Below are 9,870 nucleotides of genomic sequence, written 5' to 3'. Positions count from 1 at the left end.
GAATACTCAAGGCACAACCAACCGAAGACCATATGATGTTTTATATGTATAATGGGTTGTGTGTGAGGTGGGATATTCCTGTAACTCTTGTTGCATGATGTTGGTAAGAATACTTAGCAAGAGTTGAGCAATTACATCTGCTTGATAGTTTTGAGATATCATTAACAAACTCAATAAGTTTTCAAATATGCTTTTACAAGATATCCTATACTTTAACAAACTTTTATAAGAACAAGTTTTAAATAATATTAGTATGTTAATAACTCACAAACTTGGTCCCTATTTTGTTTAAACAATGGTTAAGCACCCAAAGGAAATTGATCAAATCAAGTGCTTAGATAGTTTTCTAAAAAGAGTCTAGCCTACAAAAAACCATCGACGGTTTGCGAAGAGCCTAGAAAAACCATCGACGGTTTGGGCCAAAATATGGCTGTCCTACAGAAAAATCGTCAACGGTTTGGGGAAAACCCAAAAAACTGTCGATGGTTTTGTACGGAGGCAGACTGTAATAAATGCGCCAAAACGACTAGTATTTGATTTGTCTTGCCTTAATAAATGCCCAATGGCTAGTTCGACTCCTTGGCCATAAATATACCTGTAACAACCCCGACCCGCCACGTGGGCCCAAGGTGCTACTTTAGTGATGTCTGTGTATCTAATACCTTATTCATCATATATGAAACATACATACGCAGTGAAAATAAAATACAAAATCCTCAAATTACATTACCAGAGTTCTAACTATCTTTATACACAAATATCTCCATTTTCACATTATTGCATCCCATAAAACTATACAAAAATAAAATCTTTATCCATACACACCACCTACATAAATTTAAACCACTAACCCGGCTCCTCTAGCCTGCTAGACCCGATCCCTAAGATTTCTTGAAAAGATAGTTTGTAACGTAGGGGTGAGGCACAATTCAGTAAGGGAAAGACTAAGTTAACGTCAGTGTGTGACCAGCATGCATTTAGTGGACAGAAAATAACCAATTCACAAGTAGATAAGCACATTTATGAAATCATTCTTATTTTATAGTCATACACACAATTAGCCGAGGATAGGGAAGATTACCCGCCCATACAAGTAGCTTCCCTCTGCTCTAATAATATTACTGCTACTAGGACACTCACCTTTCTCAGCAAGCCCTCAAAATTATCTTATTAATTATCCGTATTCACATAAATTAACAGATATGCATATAAGACATTCCCTGTGACAAACACACCATTTACTTTCACCATGACACGAGTTGTGCGGCCTGAAGGCTGGACTAATGTCCTGAGAGATCCACCTAGACAATAGTCATCTGTACTCTCTGCTAACATACTCCGTAGGCATATGCGGCTCCAACTGCTGGTTCGATTGCCCTTACCTAGGGGGGTACATTCACCTCATGTAGGTAAATCGGACAAGGCCACCCTACACCTCTCAGCACAGGTGTGGGCACACACGGCCTCATAACAAATCACTAGCAACGGTATTGTGCTCACAATACACTGGTCCCCAATGTTCCTAAAACATATCATGCAATTTAGATAATACAAATCACCATTTAGAACATCAATTCACATATATTTCCTATTATTCCAAAAACCTGGCCCCCGGCCACAAATACAATCCAACTCATAGCCGTTTAAACAAAACCCTAGTCCTCGGCCATCATATCAAATCCCTGCCATATTCACAAGCATTTCCAGTATTTTGCAAACAATTTCAGTATTTCACAAACAATTCTGTATTTCAAAATCCTAAATCCAGATATACAATAATCCATACCAATTAAATCATTTGCCACACGGTTTTCCACATTTTAATATAACCATATAACAAACAAGCTTTCCTTTGTTCATTTTATTCAAAAATACCATATCATATATCCTAAGTTTGTAAAATCCATTTCGAACGTTTGGTTTTCAAAATAACCTTTAAATTCTTGAATATATATATATATATATATATATATATATATATATATATATACATAACAATTAAATTGATTCAAATTCCATAAAATTACTGACTTAACTTAATCCACTTACTTGATTCCTAAAAAGCCCGATAAAACCCTGACCTACGCTCCATGGCGTTTGAAACCCCTGAAACCCTAAAATTCAAAATTTACCATATTTATCATCACAATCCCTAGAGTAATTTTCACTAAAATCCCCCTAGGTTCTAAATACCCTAAATAGCTTATGAAAGCCTAAATTATTAAACTTACCCCGATTTAGGGTTGATGCCCCAAATAACTCGAAAACCCGCTCTAATTAGATTGTAGAGAATCTATCTCCCCACGAATCTCCTAGCGGTTTCCGTTCGTCAATTGGGCTTAAGATTTAAGAAAATTTGAGATAAAAGTGAGAATTTACCTTACCCTAGGAGATATGCTTACGTCGCTCCCACGACAAATCCACTCCGGATAGGAATGTCAGTGGCGGAGATAGGAACTCAACGATATCTTCGGTTTCCCGATCGGCTTAATATTAGAGAAGAAATTGAGGAGAGTGGGAGAAAGGAGACAAGACAAGCTTAAGAAACCAGTGGGGGGGCTCTGGATTCTGCAGGAAGGGGGGCGCAAGTTCTTCAAGAAATTTCATTTCTTGAAGAATCTTTTCCTTTACTTATATTATATTATGTACTTATATATATATATATATATATATATATTAATATTATAATAGTATATTATATTATATTATATTATATTATTTTAATTAATAATTGTTATTTAATTAATTATTATTTTTTAAATTTTAATTTTAATTTTAATTAACCTTTAGCATTCATTTAGAACATTGATTGAAGTTATTGGTTGTTGAGAAAATTAGTAAAACATTAATTCTAGTCTTTTACTTGCTCAAAGCTCTCTTGTTACTTATTCTTGCCTACATATCATTTGTTGAAAGAGAGTAGTGTGAAGTTTTATTTGTATCATCAGTTTAAGTAGGAGCATCATCTTGTGATCCTTACTTTGTTATTGCTTGTATACCTTGAAGGTTCTTGGTGAGTTTTTGTTTAAGTGATTTTGGTGAACACCACCGGGTTGAGGCTTTTGGTGAGCAGTTGGGTTGTGTACCCTTATTGTAAAGGTTTCTGTTAGCTTTGGTACAATCCCAAGAGGGGGAGTGAATTGGGTATTTAAAAATTATAGCCTAGGTTGAACGAGATAAACGGTATTACTTAACCTAGGGTCTATCTATGCAAATGTAGACTCAATCATTCATTATATAACATACACGTGCAGAAATTAAATTGCAAAAATGTAAATGAACACACACAATATGTTATTGAGGTTCGGCCAACAGTGCCTACGTCCCTGCCTTGACCACACCAGCACAAAGATTACCACTATAATGCTCACTTAAACAGGTGGAGCGGCACCTAATACAACCAGGTCAATTCAAGGGGCTAACCTCAACCGACACGCCTTAATAGGATGACGCACCTAACTTTCCTAACCGGGTCTAAGCCAATCCAGGACTATTCCAGGCCTAGTCTCCCTCTTTAGGCCCGTGCCTGGAAATACAACAGATGTGTTTATAATTTTGCAAACAAGGAAATGCTTCTTACACTAAGGTGATTATGTACCACTAAGCACAATGTAATTAATACACTACCAAGAGATAGGATTTGATAAGCTCGGTGTAGTCTAAGTGTCTACTCTCAATAATTATGCAATTATTTCAATCAGTGCGTGAGAGTGCAAATAATGCTATCTTTATATCACACAATATTTTCAATCACAATGCTCAAGAAAAGATGATAGCAATACTTCTGATATCTCAAATGATATTTCTCAATATATATGGCTCAAGAGATATTCAGATTTAATTTATGAAATAATTTGATCTTTGTGTTTAAGAAGATAAAATCAATCAAATGATATTTCAACAAAGATGTTTTTGTGTATGCACAAATATCTCAATAAAATGTTTCTCAAAGTAAATCACACGAGATATTTGAAATCGATTTGCAAAAATTTATTTCACAAACAAAAAGCAATACAAACTCTTGAGTATTGCAATGATGATGCAAAACTCACAAGCTCTACGAAGTTTTCCTTTGGAAGACTTATTAATGAAGTCTCCTAGAAAAACTTCAAGCTTACTCTCGGATAAAAATATATATCAATCAACTAGAACAAACGAGAGTGTAAACTTAACTAGATACACACAATAGCACTCTTACTTAACAAGATTTGCATGAGGATGAGTAATAATGAAGAAATAAGGCTTGAATGTGAGAAATAGAGCTTTTGAGAATCTGAGGATTTCTGCTAATTGTTTTTTTAATTTGGTTTCTAATTATTCCAAATGAAGGGGTATATATAGACAACCTTTAAAATATAACCGTTAGGGACCTATTGGGAATAATTAGGAAAGTTTTAAATCAATTTAAAATAATTAACCCTATTTAAAATATTTAACCATGGTAAAAAATTCAGGGCAACCTGAGAGGTCTGGTCGACCAGAGTTCATATGGTTCGGTCGACCATGACACTTTTGAACTAAAGACTCGGTTGACTGGATATATGTGTCAAAGGCAATTTTCCGAGGTTCGGTCGATTAGGGGGAAATGAACTAAGGTCTCGGTCGACCGAAAGTGGGCGATTTCCCATTTCTCTGAGGTTCAATCGACCGGGCCATTTTGAACTAGTTGGTTTGGTCGACCAGACCGTTGGGATTTTTCCCGAGGATCCTAGGTCGATCACGTAGTTGGAGTTCATTTTTGTCTTTATCGACCAAATGGTCAAACATTTGACCCCAGGGGGTTTTGATCGACCGGGACTTTTTGAACTACCTGGTTCGGTCGACCAGGGCCTTGGTCAACTGTTGACCCATGTAAAAACCCCAAAAAAAAAAAAAAAAAAAAAAAAAAGAAATATAAAAGATTAGAGGATTGATTTCTAAAAAAATAAAAAAAAATAAAAAATAAAAAAAAAATAAAAAAATAATAATTAATTAATCGAATTTAAAAGAAAAAGAAAAAAAAAATTAATTAAAATTTATTTTTATTTTATTAATAAAATATATTATTATTAATATTAATTAATTAATTAATTAATTAATATTATTATTATTAATATTATTATTATTATTATTATTATTATTATTATTATTATATTCATCCTCCTGAAGCTTGTTGAAGCTTCAGGAGAGTCAATCCAATTTAACCTTCTTCTTCTTCTTCTTCTTCTTCTTCTTCTTCTTCTTCTTTACCTTTTCTTTTCTTTTCTTTTCTCTGCAACCTGCAATCACTCTCTCTCTCCTCACGTTCTCTCTCCCTCTCTCCTCGATTTCGTGACGGATTTTCGCCTGATCGAAAATCTGAAGATACCACTGGACTCCATTCACTGCTGCCGTCATTTCTACCGAAGCGGATCGGTGATAGGAGTGGCGTAGGCATATTCCCTGGGGTAAGCCATTTCCCCCTTTTTCTTTAATTTCTTGCAAAATATAAGCCCAATTGACGAACGGACACCACCACGAGAATCTAGGGATGATTCTCTACAAGTCTAGTGGGACGGAATTCTCATGGGGGTGTCGGGCCAAAACTCCAAATTTGGGGTGCGGCGATTATTAAGGGGCTTATTTTTAATTAATTAGCATTAATTTAGAAATGCTAAAATATTAAGCATCTGCGACTGAAATAGGATTTCCGAAATTTAGGGCTCGGGTGAGCGTCGCGGGTGTAATTTTGGGACCCGCAGGCAAAATTTGAAAAATTAAGTAGGGATATTAAATAATAGTTTAAATATTAATTTGAGGTATATGGAGCCTAAGGAAGGCTAGATGAATATTATTTTGGAGAAATAGATTAATTAATTTGGGGAAAAATGTAAATTGCAGGAATTAAATTTCGGGCGCCAAGGGCATGAAATTTTGGGTCCTAAGGAATTTCTTAATAGTCAGGTAAGGGAATAAACTAAAGCAGTAATTTTTCATACAAATTATTATTGATTATGAGTAAATTTATTTTCAGAAAAGCATATGTTATATTGTGTATTACGCATGAAATGTACGATTGAGAAAAATACTGTTATGATGATTAAAATGTATATGTATGTATGAGATGTAAATAATTCACGTTTTTAGAATATGAAGTATGACTTTTAACAGCATATGTGTGGCATGAATATTATTTTATGTGAAATGTATTATGATGTGAAAGATTTTACGAACCAAGCATTTATGGAAATATGAGTTATGTTGTGATAAATGAGGTATTTTCAGTATATATATACCTGAAACAATTTTGGCGCGAGGCCATATATTTATGTTATCGGCACGAGGCCGTATTTATGTTTTTGGCGCGAGGTCATATATTTATGTTATCGGCACGAGGCCGTATTTATGTTATCGGCACGAGGTCGTATTTATGTTATTGGCGCGAGACCACGTATTTATATTTTCGGCACGAGGCCGTATCTATGTTTTCGGCACGAGGCCGTAATGATGTTACGTATGATCATGTATTATATGTTTTCACAACCAGGATGTTAGTTTAGTTCAGACCAGGAGCTCGGTACCGTAGCTATGGGTTCATTTTGGCACGAGGCCTTATTAGTGCTACCGTCCCACGAGGGGATGGGAGATGGATAGTCGATGTGGCTTTCAGTAGAGTGTGGACGTCCACCTGGCAGTCCGGACCAGGGTGTGGCGAGCTCATCGTACTTACAGACATATTTGATTCGGCAGTGGTCGGCCAGCCATTGTCGGGTCCCGCCTTCGGGCTGCACAACCCGTCATGGGGGGTAATACATGACACCAGCTAGCTAGTCATCCTGTGTTTATTTTTAGTACTACAGTTATAACAAATGATTTTATGTATGATATGAATTATTAACAGATGTGAAAATATATGTTTACCCAGTACGATATGATGATGTTTATGGAATTATGAAATATACTGTATACGTATAAATGCATTAAATATTCATGTTGCCACACAGCTGTATTTAGTTTATTTTCCCTTACTGAGAAGTGTCTCACCCCCAATATTATTACATTTTTCAGGAGTCCCTGAGAGACCGGCGGGTCAAGGCCGCCGTTGAGATTAGTGAGATTATCCCGTGAGGAGGGTAAGATTTTGTACTAGGGTTAGAATTATTTTGTGTTTGACCCTAGAGATATTTTGATGTATGTGAGGATGTATAGAATGCTCTGGTATTATATTTTATGACTGGATGTTTGAGATTTTATGTGTACTGCTGCTAGGTTTTCCGCTATGTATGACAGGTGTCCCCGCTACCCACGGGTTCGGGTTGACCATATTATTTATTATGTGATATTTTATGTTAAGAAATTGAGGGACGTTACAACCCAGGCCTGTTTCGATTGATCGAGGTAGAATGAACTGCTAAGGTCGGTTGACCGAAAGTGCACAATGTGTGCACTTTGGTCCTATTTAAGCATGCAAACACCCTATTCAAATGACCATTCAAATATATGCATGAGTGAGTGTCCTTGGGTCATTTCTAGGTCTTTTTTAGTTTGAGGACATCGAAAAAATCCGGTGTCGATCGACCGAACCTAAGGTCCATCTATGGTCATGAGCTTATCGATCCTACCATGCAAGTAAGACATTAATTATTATTGACCATTTCCTATTTACTATTATAGACTCAATATGATAAATATAAAATACAATGAATACACATGTTGAGTCTTCGTCTTCTACAAATCCATGTGCGTGCACCATATGATACGTTCGATTGGTCCTGCACACAAACTTATCAAACCATTAAATACTAGAGTATTTGTCATAATCAAAACAGGGTATGACCCATAGGGTCAATAGTTTCTTCAACTTAAAAGGAGATTCTTTAGTGGATTTGGGAATCCTTGACTTGGTGCTAAGGCGTAGACGTAGGGTTGGAACCAAACCACGTTAAATCATTGTGTTGTGCTTCTCTCTCCCTTATATTGTTATTTGTTGTGATTATTTACTTTGTCTTTCATTGTGATATTTTTCACTTGCTTCTTGCCAAAGTTTTTATTTTGTAGCAATCTTACTTGTCCGCCAAAAGCATCTATTCACCACCCCCCCTTTAGATGCACACTAGGATTGACAATATCTTAAAATATTACATCATTATTTTTATCTTGATTTACAAGGAAATCAGCAACATCAAGATAAACAGAGTTAGATTGTCCAGCATTAAGATCTATTAGAACAACATTATCAGCAAAATTTGTGTATAGATCTACCAAGTGTCTAGGCGTATGATAGGTATATGACCAGTGACTTTTTTTCTCCACATCTATAAGATTTAGTTTCATGCTACCTGAGTCGCTGATTTTGATCATTAACCCACTTTTGGGGCCCACCCCTCTTCTAGGGGATTGTAGTCTCACGTTGATGCTAGTAATGATTTCGACCATGCCCATGACTATGCCCACGACCATGCTTGCGACCTCATTCTCAACCACGAGATGTATTTATATTCACTTCAGGGAATGGGGTCGAATCAGTTGAACGAGTTCGGTGATTTTTCCTAAAAAGCTCATTATTTTTCTCAGCGACAAGAAGACATGATATAAGTTCAGAAAATTTAGTAAATTTTCTCTCCCTACATTGCTGCTATAGGAGCATATTAGTGGGATGGAAAATAGTAAAAATTTTTTTTAGCAAGTCTTCATTAGTAATATTTTCACCACATAATTTTAGCTTTGAGCTAATATTATGTAGAGCTGAGTTATATTCGCTGACTGTTTTAAAGTCTTGCAACCTCAAGGGCAACCATTCATATCAAGTTTTTTGTAAAATCATAATTTTTTGACGGTCAAATCTATCCTTTAAATTTTTCCATAGGATAAATGGATCTTTAATAGTGAGGTATTCATTTTTTAATTCTTCATCTAAATGATAATAGAGAAAGATCATAACTTTTGCGCGATCCTGCAGGGATGCGATATTTCCATCTAAAATAGTGTTTCCCAAGTTCATTGCTTTTAGATGAATATCAACATCAAGGAACCATGATAAATAATTGTTGCCTGATATCAAGGGGAACAAATTCAACTTTGCTTAGGTTCAAAAAAATATGTAAAAGATGAAACAAAATTGAGATAGTAATATAATATTATTTCCACCCTTCCAGGATATTTAAATATGTTTCTTCAGGACCATTATATTATTTTTCTCAATTTGTAGTCTTTAGGAGTATGATTTCAATTTATTATATAAAATTAGATAATAATTTATCACATCTTCCGAAAGTTAAATATACTACCTCATCTGGAGGATAAACGTTTCATCTCTTTAGGATGTCGAATTTAACATCTCTTCGAAAAATTAAAAATATACCCTCTTCAGAAGGTAAATATTTATCATCTCTTATAGAGAATAGATATAAAGCCTTTTCAAGAGGTCTATCTTTTCAGGAGATTAAATATGTAGACGAGAGATTTAAATATATTGCATCTTCAGAAGGTCTATCTCTTCGGGAGATTTAAATATATAGTCTCCTCACAAGAACTACCTCTTCGGGAGATCCAAATATATAACATTTTCAAGATGATTATTTTACCATCTCTTCTGGAGATTTGTACTCTTGCAACTTTAAAAGACATATTCCCTTCTGAAGAACATTATGTTCTTGTAGAGTAAAAGTAACATACCTCAGATGGTTAGAGTCTCGTGCTGATAACGTGTTATAAAATATGCAGAAAATAAAATAGAAATAAGACTGAAATTTTATGTAGTTCGGCTATACCTACTCCACGAGTGATGGGATAAAAAATTTCACTATCTCGGGCGGAATTACAAGAACATTATATTATTTTTCTCAATTTGGAGTCTTCAGGAGTATGATTTCAATTTAAAATATTAAATTAGATAATAATTTACCACATCTT

Source organism: Malania oleifera, chromosome 12, assembly GCF_029873635.1.
Source record: "Malania oleifera isolate guangnan ecotype guangnan chromosome 12, ASM2987363v1, whole genome shotgun sequence".
NCBI lineage: Eukaryota > Viridiplantae > Streptophyta > Magnoliopsida > Santalales > Ximeniaceae > Malania > Malania oleifera.
The sequence above is the reverse complement of the archived record's forward strand: the minus strand, read 5'-3'. Positions refer to the sequence as shown.